At 37.3% G+C, this 19,724-nt stretch overlaps 1 protein-coding gene across 1 annotated transcript in view; it reads left to right on the top strand.

Annotated features, from left to right (window-relative positions):
* Positions 1-19,724, top strand: part of HAPLN1 (hyaluronan and proteoglycan link protein 1) — a 70,424-nt gene that overhangs the window by 6,143 nt on the left and 44,557 nt on the right. The window lies entirely within an intron of this gene.

The following is a 19,724-nucleotide window of genomic DNA, read 5'->3' as shown; positions in this document are numbered from 1 at the left end:
AAGTCAACATCCTTTTAAAAAATGTGCCCAGGTACTTAACTGCAATCGGTGTCAGAGAAATTTTGCTATCAACGCAGATTATAGATTCTGGAAAACTAACCTCGGAAAAAAGAACAGTGAAAATTTGCTTTGGCTATATAAAAAATAACACGAATCAGAGTCATTTGTTTAAATTCCTTCCCATTTCATGTTTAACCTATGGCACAATGACAGTCATGTTTTAGAAGCTGTTTCAGATTATATATGTTCTGATTTCACATCTTTGATTATGTCACCCTGGTTTGGTGCTCCTGTAAGATACTGATCTAGTCTTCTCATACAAAATGTGCTTCCCACTCCCAAATGGCTAGGACTGATGGCCCAGATCGAGCAAGTTGAGTTCCTTTCCTTCCTGCCCTGTAGCTTAGAGGAGAGGGATCACTGGCCTTCACTATTCACTGCACGGGGGATATAAATGCTGGACATTCAGTAGGTGCCCTATTGTTGCTATCAGCATCCAGTACAACACTGGATATGCGGCACCAGCTGTTTCCTTGTCTTCTATCCCAATTGCCTGTATTTCGGATGTCTGAACACCTCCCAGCCCAGGCCACTCCCTGACTGTTTTTATTTCCTTATCAGTCAACTTTCTATCTTTCAACATTGTTAAATTTATAAACTCTTCTCATATTTAAGTAATAGTAATTGGTATCAAATTTAGAAGTAAATAATACTAATTGGTAATATTAATAAATCTTTATGTTTAAGGAAAGCAGGACTGGAGGCAGGGAATGAGTTTTAAGAGGCCATGGAACAGGATGGGCATGATTTAATAAGGGTGCATTGATTAGATGGGGGAGAGAAGTCAAGGATATTGTGAATATTTCAAGGGTGAAAGGTAACATGAAGAGGGGTGCAATTAACTAAGATTGGGAATAAAGGAAAAGTAAGTTTCTAAAGACAAAGATGAGTCTAATTTAGGAAGTGAGAGAGCCAAGATCCCCTCTGAGGTGTCCCTATCTTGAGCACGGGGAGAAGTCGTGGCTGGAAATAACGACTTGGAAGTCGTTGGTACTGAAATGGGAGTTGAAAACCCTTGGCCAGGGTGTTGTAGAACACAGAATCATCCACCTGGCCCTGGAAGAGCCAAGCACTAGACATGCAGAATTGCAGAGGAGAAAGATTGGCTATTTTGTTATGAATAATGTCATCCAGGAGAACAGGAAGTTAATGCCCAAGGCTGAAACTTCCTGGTGGTGGTGGGCAAGTTACAGATTATATAGGGCAAAGTCACAAAAAGTTGTGGATTAGAATTTAGGGTTGGGCTGAGAGCCAACCTGTTGAAGGTGTGGTAAGGATAATGAATCATTTGTTCAGGTCTTGAGGACAGCTCGAAGGGTTTGGTTTTTGTTTGTCCAGTGCCTCTCTCTGATCTCCTGGGGAAAGTAGTGGTGGGTGGGGAGAGAGCGGTTCTACCTCAGGGCTCAGGAACTGAAACGTCACTTAGGTCAAGATGTAACCTTTAGCCTGCCCGAGGTCCACACCCCGTGAGCCTCTGCCCAGTCTGGGCTTCTGTGTTTTGCCAATTATCTACAGCAATGGCTAGGCCTCTAGAGGGTATAGATAGAGAGAAAAAAGGAGATTATTTTTAGAGCTAGAATTTAAAACTAAATTTAGTCAAAATCATAAGGACCCTTGGTTTCAATTCTTCTTTTTCTTTTGATCATTCCTTGGTCTTAAGGGGAAAGGGTGAATACCACTCTGGGTGATTTCTGTTAAAAGTTCAGGGGCAAAGTTCAGGACTAGAGAAATGAAACTGTCTTATATTTCATTGAAAATAGTTTTTAGTTCTTTGTTTACCGTGAGTGTTGCTTGCTATTATAATGTTTGACTTTTCCCTGGGAACTCTGCTTTTAGTTCTAAAGAGAGATCTTCAGTCAAAGACATACCACCTCTAACAGTCAGGAAACATAACATGACAAGGACTATCAATATAGTGCATCCCCATAATAACCCACGAAAGAGGCTTGCTATTCCAGAATGGAGCTAGGAAAAGAGATTGTCTAATGGGTCCTTCTCACATCCTGTGGCAAAGTAGCCTTCTGCATAATTCTATTTTTCTGAGTCTAACTCTCCAGAGGTATTAATATAGGTATAGCATATTGTATTAGCTGCTATTTAGACTATTTGTTTTGCCAGCAAGCATGTAATCTAAAGCAACCCTATTGTGCAAGGTCTCACACGTGCTGAGGACTCTGAAGAGGTCTTTCGGAGTCCTAGAGTTCGAGCAGTAAAACAGGCTAAATGGCTTTATGTTAAATTCCATAATATCGGGCATTTAATAAGAAATATGTCTGTGAAAACAGAAGACGAAGGTTAATGATCCAAGCAAATTATAAGCCAGCTTCTGAAAGCTATCAGTCAAGATTTCTAGATTTGAGGCTGGAAGCCTTTTGTAGTTTGAAATGACTCTGATGGTGTTATCAGGTGCTCAGGTGAACTTTCTGCCTGGCTCACACAGCATCAGTCACAGACTGTTTAAGCGTCAGCTGTTGTGGCAGTATTCTGAATTTCATATCAAGCTGTCTGTCTTTAGCTTGCAAGGCTTTGGAAAAGGCAGTTTTAGTTCTTAGTGATTCCTCGTCAAAGCATGGGAGATATATTGGAAACATGTTTGGAGAGTCATAGGCAGATATTGGAGGAAATAGAAGGATTCAGGATTCAACCAGTTTACAAGCAGAAAGCAAAACAAAAATCCAAAAGACAATGAACACCAGAATCTAATATCCACAAAGATATATTATCATTTAATATTACAGTTATCATATTAAAACATGATTTTTCTCTCTAATCATTCCTATTTTTACAAAAGATAGCCAAATTAAGACTAATTTATTTGCAAAATAAGTCTAGTTTCAATAAATTCAGCCTGATTAATTGTGTAAGTCCAGCAAGAATATTAATTAACCATATAGGCACTTTGAAGTGTGCTTTTGAACTCTTTCATGAGGCATCTTTAGAATGAATGTAAACAGCCTCTCATGTCCAAAAAAGCCGATGCAGAGACTTCCCATCAGACATTGCCTGCAGTACTTAGAGGTTTGGGTGAGTTCCTCTCCTCTTGAAGTCCCAAAATGACATTCTTTACTCACATAGCAAGGCTGCTGGGAACCAGGCGAGCAAGGTACAAGGCCAATATTTCCACGAATTTTCACTGGCTTCCACAAGTAAGTCTTAACTCCTTGAAGCTGTGTGGTCACATTCAAGTCTATGCATTTCCCATTCAAACGTGCCATTCTAGTCAAACCCTTGATAATAAAAACTAGTTTCCAATCATGTCCTGTTATAAAGAGAGCAGATTCTTATTGAATTAAGGCAATCATATTGCCATGAAAATAAAAATACTCAACTCCTTAAGGGTTAGTTTTGGAATGCTGGAGGGATTAAGTAGGGAGAAAAAAATCAATGTTTCAATTCTGTTTGCAAAGGTGTAATTTACCAAATTGCTAAATCACAGTAGGCTAAGAGGAACAAGTTTCCTTTTATCTGGGAAGCAAACATTTTTTTAAAATTCTGCAATACTTTAAACAAAAATTCATAAAAATTACAATTATTCTCAGTTCACTCAGTGCCTTATTTTGTGTTTATCTTGATCATTTGCCAGTATTTCATGATTACAGTTATTCCTTAGAGTTCTGTAAATCTTTTCTTATCTTAAAGGTAAAATCCGAAAGTTTATTCTCAAGGGACCTGTGTTTTGGAAAACAGAGTCCTCCCTGTCTTTCTCAAGATGAAACATATTTTCAAAAGTGTCACAGTAAAATAATGACTGTCTGTAAATGGCAAAAACTTTAAATAATATGGTTATATCTATATATATAAGTATAATGCGATTGGCAAAGAAACTTGCTTTTTCCTGCAACACAACATTTTAAGATAACGACTAGAATTACAGATAAAAACATATATCAGTATACTGTAGACTCTTGGAGATTATAATTTCCAGAAAATTTATTTTTAGTAATGAAAATATAAGAATACAAACACAATATAATTATTATTTCTTTATTTGACAAAGCTTCCCATGTAATTTTAGTATTTCAAAGAGGCCTAATTAAATTTATTCTTGTATAAAGAGAGAGAATAAATTCTTGAAGTATACCAGGGCCCCACTGAAATTACCCTAATCCATTTCTAGATTTAAAAAAAATCTCCTTTTACATCCAGAACTCTGGGATGTTTGTCAAACATGCTTGACCAAAAACATTATATACCACTAGGAAACAATATTAAAGTATTCTTTTACTCAAAGTGAAAATAAAAGACTTTCAACAAAAATATAGGTTACCTATTATTTTCAAAGCTTTAGTTTTTAGGATTAAGAAGACTGTTTTCTTAAGTGGTCAAGTAACTGATGAAGAAAATAAGAAACACAGTAAAGTACTTAAGTAAAATATAGAATTATTGATGTCTAGTTAGAATGTTTCTTATAATATCTTATCTGGACAGAACAATATAGGAAAACTTTATTCTTTTGACAGTGTGAAAGAGAACCAAACCCCAATTCAGTATTGCTACTTTAGGTACTTAAATTAACTTAGCCTATTAAATTGACTTTGATCTTTTTACCTTGACCATACATATTCTTTCTTAGGATTCCTTTTCCATAAACCTCTATGACTTTCCTAGACCATTTTGGCTTGTCTCTTTTTACTTATTAAAAAAAATCTCACTTTAAAACTATCAGCTTTGTTTTCATTCCTTGAGAAATGTATTTCCATACTTTATACTCTTCTCCACTGAAAACACCCATTATTTCCTTCTACATTAATTAGAATTTATAACCCTTATAACATTAATTTTTACTGACTACTAAAATATAAGTAACCAGAATTCTTTATTTTTTATTGTTTTATTGTGAGGCAAGGACTTTTTTTTTTTTTTTGCTTCTAGAAAGGAAGAGAGAGAGTAACATCAATGTGAGAGAGAAACACTGATCAGTTGCATCCCATATGTGCTTTGACCAGGAATCGAACCTGCCACCTTTTGGTTACAGAACTTTGCTCCAAATGAGCCACACTGGCCAGGGCATAATCAATATTCTTTATATTGAAAAATTTATAAATCTATTTCACAAACTTGAGAAAAATGCATTCTTTTATTGGCCAAACACAAAACATTTTCATTAGCAAATATAAATTTATCTTTTAGTTTTTTTTGTAACAAGAGGTAAAAAGGAGTAAATTTAAACACCTCAAGCAGTTAATGTTTCAGTATTTCATGCTAATTGGAAATACCTGACATTCAATAATTTTTATTCTTTAACTTAGTAAACTTCTAACGTTTCAAATTACCAAAGATATTTAGAAAACTATTTGAGTACACATACAATATAATTATTGGTAAAGAGGTAACCTAAAAGAAACTTTTAATTTCATTTACATGTGTTTAATTTACTTGCTTCTAACAATTAAGTTTAAATTATTTATGAATATTTTACCATACCAAGCTATTTTTTTTGGCTGAAAAGTTTACAATGCAGATGACATGAACTGATTTGACTGACAAACCCAGGTAGAATAAAAACATTTATCCTTGGTTGGTGTGGCTCAGTGGATTGCGTGCTGGCCTGTGAACCAAAAGGTTGCTGGTTCAATTCCCAGTCAGGGTACACGCCTAGGTTGTGGGCCAGGTCCCCAGTAGGGGACACATAAGAAACAACCACACATTGATGTTTCTCTCTGTCTCTTTCTCCTTCCCTTCCCCTCTATCTAAAAATAAATAAATAAAATATTTTTTTAAAGATTTGATTTATTTATTTCTTTAAAGGGGAAGGAGAGAGAGAGTAACATCAATGTATGGTTGCCTTTTGTGCATCCCCTGCTGGGAGTTGGCCTGCAGGGAACCAGCCTGCAACCCAGGCATGTGCCCTGATTGGGAATCGAACCGCGATCCTCTGGTTTGCAGGCCAGTGCTCAATCCACTGAGCTACACCAGCCAGGGCTAAATAAAATATTTTTAAAAATTATTTAATGCTGATCATTTTAAGGATATGCTTATAAAAGCAAATCAAACTCAGACCAAATTTAATATTAAATATTTTCCTAAGTGATGTGATTCTGAAAAGCATTTGGATTAATCTGTTTTATTCTAAAAATTCTCATATAAAGACTTGTTTGTTTAAGTTAATTTAATATTAGAAATAAGCAGCCCTGGCTGTTATGGCTTAGTGGATTGAGCCCTGGTCTGTGAACCAAAGGGTTCCGGGTTTGATTCCCAGTCAGGGCACATGGCTGGGTTGAGGGCAATGTCCCCTTTCAGGGGGCATGAAAAAGGCAACCACACACTGGTGTTTCTTTCCCTCTCTTTCTCCCTCCCTTCACCTCTGTCTAAAAATAAATAAATAAAATCTTTTTAGAAAAAGAAATAAGAAATATCATTCATCAGTGGAAATACACTTGTATATACAATATTACAGACATACATAAACATACAAATAATTATAAACAGAGGCCTCATTGCTTTAATTTTTAATCACCAGCTTTTGCATCCCAGGTACAATTTAAAACCTAGAAGAAAAATTAGATCTAAATTACATTTCCAGCAGATGGGCTTAATTAAAGATTTTCATCAAATGACCAAAACTTTGCATCCAGTAAAACATAATATCAACAAATGACATCTCTCACTCACTCACATTCATATATGTCCCCCCAACATAAAACAGTTTCACATTTAATTTGCCAGGTTTAGACCAATTTCAAAATTGGTTTCAAGTTATAAACAAAATTTCATGTCTCGGTTGAGTGTCCACCTAGTACCACTTCAAGGTCTGCTGAACCATGACAATGCCGGTCAGAGTCAGACCCCTTCCCACCAGATGAGACACAGACTCAATAAATAACAGGTACAATTCAGTAATCAGTCCTACTTGCTAATTTTAACTTCTCAGGGCCTTTCCCTAATACAGCCTTAGGATGTTCCCCAAACCAAGTCAGATTAAGTCCCTTAAGGATCCAACCAGAAGAAATACAAGTGGGGGTGCGGAGCTCCCCGGGGTTCTCACCCATGAGGTTACTCACCAGCAAATGTTTCCTAAACCAAGTGCCCAACTTCTCTGACTGCAAAATGAAAGCACTGTAGGTCAGCTGCGGCCAGTGATGAGTACTGCATATCCATCCCTGGAATAATCAGTTCAGGCAGCTGCTCAGACAGAACCTGGAGAGAATGCTACCAGCCAGGGGCTGCCAAACAGCAGGCAGAACGCCCACTCAAGGCTGAGTCTCTTCTTGGTTGTCACTGTTATTTCAGAAGAGAAAGGGTTTGCCCACCCAGTGCTAATGTAGCTGAACAAAAATGGAGGTTCTGTTGCCTTGTGCCACAAAAGCTGAACTTGTGAGGAAGATGCTAGTGCAAAAGGAAAGAGCTTTTGTCAGGTGCTGCATGATATGGGAAAATGGCAGACTCCCATCTCGAAGCCCATCTCCTCTTTTAGCCATGAAAAAAGTCCTCAGCGAGGCCAAGACAAAAAGCCAGCATCCAGAGTTCCTGCTCCGTTTGAAAGTACAGTCCTTTGGAGCCACAAGCATTTGGCTCCAGGACCGCATGGCTGTGTGGTCCCAGGCGAGAGAGTGTGCATCATCAGGTGGGCAAGACAGAGGGAGGCTCCCTCCTGGTGGCCATGGGCCACAAAGCCACGTGGCCCACGGACAGAACAGGTGAGTGCACTGTGCAAATGCAGGTCACGAACAAGAGAGAGCTTTCCAAAAATGACCAATTTCCCAAACTTTTGCCTGTTTCGAGTGGGCCCACCTCCCAACCAATCCCTTCTTTCCCCAGGCTAGAGTGACAGGCTTCTTTGACCTAGCACCTCCCCCTGCACCATTTTGACTTCTAAGATGTATTAGCTTACCTTCTCCTGGCCCCGCCCCCAATTTGGTATTGGAGGGGAAGATGGCAAGGACATTATTTTCTATCCCATTATTTTGGTAGTTTTTTGCATGCTCGGTGTAAGAACCTCCCACTGCCACCATCTTGGTCGATGAGGGAGACTCCCTGGCTCTCTGACGGACTGTTTTATGTTACCACAAACAGAGCCAAACACCGGACACTGAGAATTGCAGTGGAGAAAGACTGGCTATTTTGTTATGAATGGCACCATGCAGAAGCAAGAGAAGCTAATGCTCAAAGCTGGAACTCGCCAGTAGCATATATGTTAGATTATATGGGGCAAAGTCACAAGAAACTGTGGGTTAGGGGCTCAGGGTAGCTCAGAGAGCTGACTTGTCAAAGGTGTAGTGAGGGTAATGAATGATTTCTTCAGGTCTTGAGAACAGCCCTTAGGTTGGCTTGTTTGTTGTTTTTTGGTGTTTTTTTCTTCTTTTTTTTCAGGCATCCCACTGTCTGATCTCTGGGAAATTAACCAGGGGGTTATTCCACCTTAGGGCTCAGAAACTGAAACATCACCTAGGTCAAGGAGTTATCATTAGCCTGCCAGAGGTCCACGCCCTGGGAGCATTAGTCAGGTCCAGGCACCTCTTCTGCCGATTTTCCAGGGAAGAGGCTAGGTTTCTGAGGAGTAGATATAGAGAAAGGAAGGATATGATTTCCAGAGCTAGGATTCATCTAGAGGGAAGAATATCGTCTCAGGGAAAAACAAAGGGAAAACAGTGAACCAAGAACTGAAACTCAGGAAAAAATTGGTAAGAATGCATTTGCTTTATTTTTGCATGATTTTTACTTTAATCAACTGTAAATGTCCACTGAGTTGGAGAACATTAACTTTATTAATTCTTATATCTCACAGTTTTAGACGTATGCAGATGAAGGTATCAGACATGTTTCTTGAATTCAATGAAATTAAAATTCCATTTTCCAGCCTTGATGCCCTAATGAGAGATTTTCGTAATGATAACCCTGAATTTGAGTAGACCCCAAAATGTCTGAATTGTAGTTATTTATTCAGTTTCTCCCAATACTGAGCTAACTTTAAATATATGTTGTTATATTCTTGTTGCTGTTGTTTGAAAATCAGTAACCCATGTGTGGTGCAGGTGGTAATTCACCAGAGTACTTGATTAAGCCATGTTGTTTAGCTTAACGTGTAAACGATTTCACCGCAGAATGCAACCTACAGTCCATTTAGAGTCATTTTCCTAGTGCCTTGGTCTTGAGGGCCTCTAAATTTTAAGTTAGATTGGAGACCAGATCCTAAAGTTTCTCAAAAACTTGTTTTTTTCTCCTAACTCCTCTTCTCACTGCACCCTCCACTGCAGCCATATAAAACACAACAAATAATTGAATAATTTTTAGTATACACATGTGCCTAATATTTCATGGTACATACTTATGCTAAATAGATTATTTGTTGTTTATCTTAAGTTCATATTGAACTGGGCATCCTGTATTTTTTATTGGCTAAATCTGATAGCCCTTCCTCCCCAGCTGAAGTTCCTGTAGCTAGAATATAGCAAAAAAAAAAAAAAATTGTCCATGAGTCTTCTGAACTCTCCTTCAAAATGTCAAAAATTGAACTTACTGGATTTACTTTCACTAGTGAGTTAAGTGTATTAAAGAGATCCTCTAAATAAAATTATCTAACTACAATATACCAGTCAAAATGAAAATTTATAAAACATTTATAACCATGGTGTTCTATACCCTATATACTAATAGCTATCTTAAGGATGCCTTAAATATATATTAGTGATTATGTTTTAGTCTAAAATATTTTTAAATAATGTGCATGTTAAACAATGAAACTTTTGAATTTTACCTTTTCAAGTTGACAATAATGGTAAATTTTTTAATGAAAGAGTGTATACTCATTAAAATATATATAATGTACAATGAGTATAAATTCTCATATTCTAGGTACAGAACATCTGAAAGGGCTAGTTTCCCTTGTTAATTGTGTTATATTGTAGATGTTCTGCTACCTAGTGATGTTTTGGGGTATGAAAAATTAACTCATTATATTCTCCTGTTGACCCATATTGGTAATTTGGTTGTTAGAATTATTTCTCAAATAACTAATATTTTTCATAATATTAATCATTTCAAATATTTTACAATATTTGCCCAAAATTGTCATGTTTTTTAATCATCACTCAAGGACATGCTCACTGATTTGAGAGAGAGAGTGAGGGGGAAACATCAATCATTTGCCTTTTGCACATGCATACCAACTAGGACAGAACCCACAACCCAGGCACGTGCCCCCAATGGGAATCGAACCTGTGACTTTTTTTGTTTACATGATGATGCTTCAACCATCTGAGCCACACCAGCCAGGACCAAAAACGGCATACATTTTAATACCAAGAAAGAGCTGTCAAGCATTTAATGCAAATATTCTGTAGGAGTTTAATGAATTATCTGCAAGTCAGTATATCAATCTTGAAATAATTACAAAATTATGTCATTTAGTACTGTGCTTACAGTACTAAATTAAATTTACATTATACCTACATATATGTTCAGGCTAATTCTTTTAGCCTGAATTTCCAATAAACTTTGAACTCTACACATCCAAAATTGAACTCCTGATCTTTCTTCTTTCAAGGCTGGTCCATGTAATCTCTAAATAGATGCTATTACCACATAATTTATTATCCAAACCAGAACACTTTTGGAAGTGGATGGAGTGCCTTACCAATTATTTCAGCTAAACAAATATAAGCTAAGACTGGTTCAGACTAACTAGTGTCCTTATATACACTATAAGTAAAATATATATAATCATTTCAGTCACCAACCTAGAAAATTTGGAGTCACAGACTACAGGGTCATCACACTGAGCTAGAAACCCCATCCCAGACTTCCTATATTCCTTTCATCCATTTGCTCCCTTTCGTCTTCCCTTTCTTCTCCGCCACGCATCATGCTTGCTGAAATTCTCAATGCTCGTGTCCTGCTGTTAGTAGGGGAAAAAATCAAACTATCCACTTCCTCCACACTTGCTCAAACTGCTGGAAGCTGCTAGGAAAAACTAAATCACACTGAAGAATGGGAACGCTGTACATTTCAGGTACCTGACTTCAGCTGGATCTTCAATACTGTGTGGTAGTTCTACCATATTTCTTTAAAGTTTTTTTTGTTTCTGTCTCCAGTTGGTGTGGCTCAGTTTGTTTAGTATCATCCAGTACACCAAAAAGCTGTGAGGTCCATTCCCAGTCAGGGCACCTACCTAGGCTGTGGGTTCCTTCCAAGTCAGGGCATATGTGGCAGGCCACCATCATGTTTCTCTCCCTCTCTCTCTTTCTCTCTCTCTCTCTCTTTCTCTCTCTTCCTTCCTCTCTCTTTAAAAAAAAAAACTAACAAAAAAAACATATCTACATATCCTTGGGNGCTGGAAGCTGCTAGGAAAAACTAAATCACACTGAAGAATGGGAACGCTGTACATTTCAGGTACCTGACTTCAGCTGGATCTTCAATACTGTGTGGTAGTTCTACCATATTTCTTTAAAGTTTTTTTTTGTTTCTGTCTCCAGTTGGTGTGGCTCAGTTTGTTTAGTATCATCCAGTACACCAAAACGCTGTGAGGTCCATTCCCAGTCAGGGCACCTACTAGGCTGTGGGTTCCTTCCAAGTGAGGGCATATGTGGCAGGCCACCATCATGTCTCTCTCTCTCTCTCTCTCTGTCTCTCTCTCTCTCTCTCTGTCTCTCTCTCTTCTCTTTCTCTCTCTTCCTTCCTCTCTCTTTTAAAAAAAAAACTAACAAAAAAACATATCTACATATCCTTGGGTGAGGATTTTTAAAAAAGGTTTTTTTGCTTCTTGAACTCTATATCAAAGTTCCAAGCCTCCCTAATTTATCCTGAAAAATAGAAGCCTTATATAAAGAACTACCCTCTCACTATCCTGCGCGCCAAACTAGTCCCTGATATCTGGCATCCCGATATGTTCTTTTTTCCTTCTGTTAGGAAAAAAGTCTCCTTTATATCTAAGAGTCTAAGCAGTGTTGCCCCCTGAGTTCTAAATCTCTTATCCTTAATTTTCTCAAATTCATTCCCTGTCAATCAGCCTCTTTCCCTCTTGTTATTATCAACCTTTCCGCTTGTTATTATCAACTTTTCCTGCTCTGGTTATTTCTTCTTATTGGCATTTAATCATGGTTAAATCTTTTTGTCTAAAAATGTATGACTTTTCCTACTCTCACATACATTCTGCCTACCAATCTTACTTCGACCAGAGCGAAACTTAATGAATTAACCTGCTCACTTTCTAACTCGACATCCGCTCCACAGCCTCAACTCACTGCAGTGTGCTTTTGCCCATGCCTACTCCACTGAAACGCTCCTCTCACAAGGTGTCACCAGAGATTTGTTTTCGATGTGTTTTCTTGGTGGCATTTAGCGCTGGTGACCACGTTCCGTTCACAACAATCTCTTGCTTTTGTGACATCACACTTTCCTAGGTTTCCGCAGACTTCTTTGATGATTCGATCTCCATTTCCACTTCCGGGCTCTAAGGAGAAGCTCACCTGCCCCACAGCCACCTGCCTTCCAACAGCCAGGATGCCTTGCCCTCACTCTCCGTATCCCCGTGCGTCGCACCACCACCACCTGTGTGCCCATGCTCCCAGATCGCCGCACCTGTCCGGCATTTTCTCCTGAGCGTCCAAACCACATACGTCTTGTCACTGGGAGGTCTCACAACATCTCCATCTCCCAAGGCTCTGAATAAACAACTCTTCTTTGTCTTAAATTTGAACGTCCCCCAATTTTATCTAGTTCAATAACTGGCTCAATTTTCTCTCTACTCAGTTTCCAAAAACAGAATCATGGAAGTCATCGTGTTAATTTCAGCTCACAAATATCTCTTGAATATACACACACTTTTCTGTCTCCATTAGCAGAAGCCATATCCTGTCATCATCCTGTCTTGCCTAAATCCCTACAAATCTCGCCCACTGGCTCTGTGTCTCCAGTCATGCATGCCACACTCTAGAGCACTCCCCCACGGCGGAGCTAGACCTCGTAAAGTGTAAATCCGGAAGTATTTGCCTACTTGGGTCCTCCAATTGCAGTGAAGCCTTTCTGTGCAGAGAAATTTTAGTACAAATTATTTAATATCATTATCAAGGTTCTCAGTGATCAATCATAGCCAACGATTCCAGACTCACCTCTCATCAGCTAAAATTCTCCAGCAGGCCAATTAACAGGATCAAATAACAACAACAACAAAAAAACTCAAGACAAAAACCAGAAACAAATCAATAAGAGACCTAAATATTAGAGTTCTCAGATACAGATTTTATGTGAGTAATATATTTAAGAAACAAGATGGTAAGAGAATTTTACCAAAGAACTAGAAAACACAAGGAAAGGATTCAAATGGAAATTCTAGAACTAAAAAATGTAGTAACTAAAATGATGAATTTCTCAAAAAGCTTAGACACATCGAGGAGATGGTTAGTTAACTGGAAAATAGGTCTGAAAAAATAGCCAAACTGAAGTATGAGAGAAAAAGAAGAAGAACAATACTGGCTGAAAGGCGGGGGAAGGAGTAAATGACAGAATGTGGGATAGAGACATTGGCATCCAGAGGAAGAAGGAGCAAACAGAGCAGAAACCATCTGTTAGAAATAATAGCTTGTGACTCCTCATGTCACAGATTCAAGAAGCACAACAGCCCCAACAGGATAAATAATAAGTAACCAAAAAATAAAAAATCCATATCCAGAGACATGGCATAGAAAAGCTGATTTTAAATCAGAGACACTTACAAAAACAAAAACAAAAATAAATCAGAGACACTTAAAAGCTTTCAGAAACACAAGACTCTGTGTCAACTAACAAGTAACAAAATTAGCTAGTTGAAAACTTTGCCTTTTTTTCCCACATTAGGAAATGCCAAAAATCAGCAGCCTGGAATGACTGTATTCTGGGTAGATATTATCTGCTCGGTCTTCTTTTTCTGGAAGAGCTTAGTCTTCAAGCACAGAGGGGTATTGGTGTGTCTAGTCTCTGAAGAAGCTAGGACTAAGATTAATTTTGGTGGCAACTCATTTACTATTTACTACATGGCAACGTATTTTCAGATGCCATGTAGTCCTACTCCTATTTAGAAAAAATTATGGAAGTAGTTTGGGAAGTTTATGTCCACCTTTACCCCAAGATATCATTATTTGTTTTAATCTGGAATGCCTCGTATTTCAAAAAGGGGAGCATGCACACGTGGACTCCTCAGAAAAAAATTCTAAACAGAATAATTCAGAGACGGAAGTCAATAAATAAAGTAATATCAAAAACATAAAAAATGCTACATGCATTTTATAGTCAGTTATGCAAACTAAAGTAGGGACCCAGTGGATCTTGTGCGCAGATTCAAACTAGGGGTATAACTTAAAAAATTATTTTTTCTTTGTAAGGGAAGATGCTTCCTAACTTTGTAACTGCATCACTATTTCATGTTATTTTAAATTACAAGGAAGAAATAAATATAGTGATTGAGAAGTTTATGATTTACACAGGATATTTTACAGTGTTACAACTACTTAGTATACTGAAAGTCAGGTCTTGATAGTAAATGCAAATTGATCACAAAGATTCTGATGGTTTCCAGAGCATCTATCTTCTCGTCCCTAACACTCAAGAAGTTCTGCTTCTTAGTTTTTTGCAAAGCACTTCTTTCGGGCAGAAACCCCGTACCCTTTGTCCTTGCCACCCGAAATAGGGCTCACTCTAGCATCATTAATATAACACTTCCTCCAGGCAACCTGATAAAACCTTACCTCAAACTGCTACCTGGAATTAGTCACCTAGTTCTCAATCCTTTCTTCCTATATGCACCACCATTACTTCCGTTAACATTCTTTTCTATATATTTATACTGTAAGTCAGCGATATTCAAGCAGTGTGCCACAAGAATTTTTTAAAATATGCAATACCTGACTACTTAGTCAGGGGCACTGACCTCTTTTCTGTTAGATTTCAAATAATAAAAAAAAGACAATAGCGGTCTGGTGTAAATGAATCCAAATCATACCTGGTTTTCTTGTCAGATCAGCAAAAAAAAATAAAACATTTTTGGTATTCCCCAGAATTTTAATAATTAGCTTGTGTGTGCCATGAGATGAGAAAGGTGATGTAAATCACTGCTGTAATTGTTGAAATGTCTCTTTTCCTATTTTATGGTGTCCTTCTTAGCAGATTGTTGTATCCTTTAGATAAATGGTTCAGAGTTCTGACCTCTAAACTTAGACTGAGAATCGGAGTTCAAAGGACCCAGTCTACTCCAAGTTTCCACCCACTGTGAGAATCCCTTGTGTAACATAATTGACAGGTGTTCGTCGATCAGCTTCAACACCTGCAGTGGCAGAAAACATTCTGTATTTCATGGGGCGGTTAATTTTACTTTTAGAGGACTTACCAGAAAGTTCTCACTCACACTGTACAAAATCAGCTTCCCTAACGTCCTTTAATTTGTTCTAGTTGCGCCCTGTGGAGCTACATTGAGTGACTCGAGTATCTTCCCTCGTTCATAGCCAGGCAGTTTATTTCTAAATGCAAAACATTATGTTTTGTCCTTTAAAATTGTATTTCAGGCCCACAGTTTCACTCTGCAGGTCATATTTTTTTTTATTCTGGCTTCCGAGCCACACTGCACAGCCCATTTACAGGCTTCAAGTCTTGAAATTTCTAGACTAGATGGAAAGAAAGACTCATTTATAGTAACATGACTTGACAGCAAACCTCTTGAATTGACTGGGCTCACAGAACTATAGAAATGAATAAGATAGTGTCTTTGTTGCTGGAAAGGTCCCCTTTTATTCAACAAGTAGCTGCAGCAGCAGAGAAGTGGAAAACAAATGTCAGTGAAGAGTGGAAAGCCTTTATTTTGAAGACTGAAGGCATAGACCATCCGCGCTCTTCTTGTGACTTTGTTGCATTATGTATTGTTACTAGTTCAAATTAATCTTCAGACAGCCTTCAGACAGCGAAGTGAGAAGAGCACTCATTGTTCTTCTAATGCCATTAAATATCTGCATCCTCAAATGGGTCCTATGAAAAAAACCTCGTTTGGTCTGATAGTTACTATTAATGGTAATGCAGTCATTGCCCAAAGTTAAAACAAAATAGTTTGACCAGGTTGATGTCTAAACATTAGAGGAAAATGCTGATTTACTTAGAAAGCAAAATGTGATTTTTAATTTCCATTACTCTATATCTTTGGGAAAAATGCATCCCCACCCCCCACCCTCGCCACCCTCACCCCTCCTTGCCTGCACCAGCATGGCAATATTCATGCTAAGAATGAGACTCCTATAAAATAATACTTCTGAATTCTGGATTGTAATAGGTTTGCTAGACGCCAGTAACTGTTCCCTCAACCTGATGGGACGAGAGAGAGTCCCTCAGAGGTGGGACACAGGCAACACCTGAAATGCCAGGTGGACCGTTACTTCCTTTCAGTTCCTTAAAGGTCTGGCTCCAGCGTTGTCTCAGACGAGCAGTCTGCCTCGGTCCTTACCTTTATTCTTCTGTACATACTGTACCTTTTCACTTTTGGCTTTTATTCAGATATTTTTCTTTACCAACGATTTTATGCAATATTATTATCGTGTGCCTTGCTTTAATTTTCTTCATGTCTCTGGAGCCTGAGATTGTAGAGATTCTTGGGTCTGTGAGTTTACAGTTTTCATCGAATATAAGATTTTTCAGTCATTGTCTCTTCATTTTCTTCTGCCCGCTCTCCTCTCCTTTAGAGACTTAAACTTGCGCTGTAGTTTATGCTATTTTCTTTTCTATTCTCAGTCTATTTTCTCTGTGTTTTATTTTAGATAGTTCCTATTTTAACATCTTCAATTTCATTAATCTTTTCTGCTCTGTTGTCTAACTTGCCATTAATCTCATTGAGTAAATTTTTCATCTTGGACATTGTTTTTTTTTCTAAATGTTTTATCTGGGTCTTTAATAAATGTTTTTAAAACCTTTATTTAACATCTTAAATAATTCTAATTGCTTCTTGAACATTTGTAATACAGTTATAATAGCATTTTAATCATTTTGTCTACTATATCCATCATCTATATCTACTAATTCTATCATCAGTATCATTTCTGGGTCAGTCCATTGATTATTTTTTCTCTTCATTATTTTTGGGATTATTTTTTCTGTGCCTTTTAATGCCTGGTAGCTTTTTCCTAGATGCCATAAAATTTAAATTGTGCCTTATTTACTTCTGATATTTTTCATTCATTCAAATATTATACTTTGTTTGGGGATGTGGTTCAGGTACTTAGAAACAGTTTGATTCTTTCAGGTCATCCTTGTAAGCTTTTTTAGATGCTACCAGAGTTGCATTTAATTTAGTATTAATTTTCCACCACTATTGCATAAAGAAATCTTCTTAAGTGTCTAAAATAATGCCGCATGAATTATGAAGTTTCCTGTTCCAGCTTTGGAAATAAGTACTATCGTCGGTGCTGTGTAAATGTTCATCTTTTGAGATGATTACTCCCTGGACTTGAGCAGATTCCTCCCCCACAAGCACTGATCAGTCCTCAATTAAATAGTTCAGTGACAGATTCTGTAAATATCCTGAGTTTTTGCTTTGGGCTAGTCTTTCCTCTTCCCTCTCCAACTTCCCTTCTCCTCACCTTCCTTCTCTCCCTTGATCTCCTCTCCATTATTCTGCCCTCTAATCTCTAGCTTCCTTGGATTTCCAGAGCTCTGAGCTCCACCCCCTCAACTCCAGTTGTCCAACACAGTCTGCATACATTCTGTCTTCCTGTGCTGAAAACGTTCTTTAGGTAAGAAGCTGGGATAATCACATGGCTCACTTCAGTGTATTGTTCTTTTTTGCCTAATTTCCGATATCTTGAGTGCTATTTCTTTCTATATTTTGTCCACTTTTTTTGTTTTAGATTGGAGGGTAAATCTTGCCTCTCTTTTTCCATCTGCATCATAAGCTGAAGTTGTAGAGGGTTTTATTTTAATATTTTTGCTTCTCTTTATTTTTCTAGTATCTCTAAAATAGTACACACATACATATAAAACTTGTGATATTAAAAACATGTAATTTATTTTAATAAAATAAGTAGTATAGCATTATAATATTTATTGGTAATTAATCATATTAACATGCCAATATCTAATAATTTCACCATACAATTTTCAGCTTCTTTATTAACATCTGAATTATATCAGACATTTCTCCCCCTCAGGATAAAATCATAGGCATACAAATATCATAAGTTAGGAGAAAAACATGGAAAGACCTGTTTTGAAAAGAAAGATATGTGACTTTTTATTTTAAAAAAACATATTAATAAGCCCTAAAATGTTGCAATGGTTTGTATTAGAATAGCATTTACTTAGCTCTAAATATAAATTGCCCAACATTTTCCTTATTCTAGGTTTAATGTATTCCTCAAATATTTTTTATAAAACTTTAGTCCCCATTTATAGATGTTTCCTCCATGACCAAACAGCTAATGAGAATTCCATGGCCTAAGTCCTCCACTTTGAATAACTTCTTACACTTTCCCTAAACTCCAAAACTCATCACATGCCGAAAACCTGTTTCTACATCTGTGACTTGGGCTTTTATGATCTCCTTGGGTGGCTCACTTTTTTTTTCCTGGCATTTCTAAACCTCAAATTATGAAACAATCTCTCTGAAAAAGGTATCAGAGATTTTTAATTATTTTCTTGCTTTGGTTGTTTTAGGAACAAAAATTGAAGATTGTCCTTCCATTATATCCAGCCCAAACAGCTATGACGGGGTCCTGGTGCCAGGAATGTGCCCCATGAACCCTTTCTTTTTAAGAAAGTAAAGATTGCTTCCTCAATTAGTTGAAACTTCTGGGTGGTCTCTTAAAAATACTCCTTTGAAGAGAGTAGTGAACTAATAATACTGTAAATGTAAAATAGCATTAGCCCTTTAATTTTGAAGCCAAGAAAGAATGAATAGCTATTCAGTGTTTTTGTTTATTTATATAAAATTTCCTATCTCTGATTTTTAGTAGGAAAAAAATCCCTATAAATATGGTGGAAGAAACTTATTGAAAAGATATGTGTATTCATTGGGCTTAGAATTAGCCAAGTTTAATTAATTGTGTGTGTGAACACACACAATTAAATGTGTCGCTTCTTTTTAATATGCAAATAGATACATACCCACACATACTTAATACATTGTATAGTAAACTTAGTATATAATACATTCAAAATATTTAGAGATATATAGTAAATACAAAATGCCTTCTATTTCTTTAAAAAAATGGGCATTACTTAGCCTTAGTTCACCCATTTGATTCTTTAAGGTCTGAAATCATGCCTGTGTGTTCTCTGGATATTACTCTCCCATTATACGATAGTTTGCTCTTGGCAAAATACTTAGTTGAAGTTGCTTTTATGGACACACCATTTTTTTCCAGAGACATTTTTTCTCTTTTTCCTTTTCTTTGTCTGGTCAAAAAAAAAATGCATTTTGCTGTCCTTAAAAGCATCCATTGAGGCTGCCATCCCCTCCAGAGAGAGGTGGGGCTTGCTGACAGTATTTGCAGCACTTACTCCTCAGATGCCCGTACTGGGATCTTTGTTAGTATATTGCCTGTCAGTTTGACAGTGGAAACAGTCAGCCTTTAGGTTTTTAGAATGTTTCATTTTGGCTTTAACTGGAGCTAGTGACCCCAAACCCTCTCCACCCACCCGCCCCAAATAAGACAGATAGCCAAATTAAATCTGTCATGAAAAAAGAAAATCTTCTACAAATACGAACCTAATAATTGGGA

Source organism: Sturnira hondurensis, unplaced genomic scaffold (assembly GCF_014824575.4).
Source record: "Sturnira hondurensis isolate 20B ecotype Veracruz unplaced genomic scaffold, ASM1482457v3 Scaffold0021354, whole genome shotgun sequence".
In the NCBI taxonomy this organism is placed as follows: Eukaryota; Metazoa; Chordata; class Mammalia; order Chiroptera; family Phyllostomidae; genus Sturnira; species Sturnira hondurensis.
The sequence above is the reverse complement of the archived record's forward strand: the minus strand, read 5'-3'. Positions and strand labels throughout refer to the sequence as shown.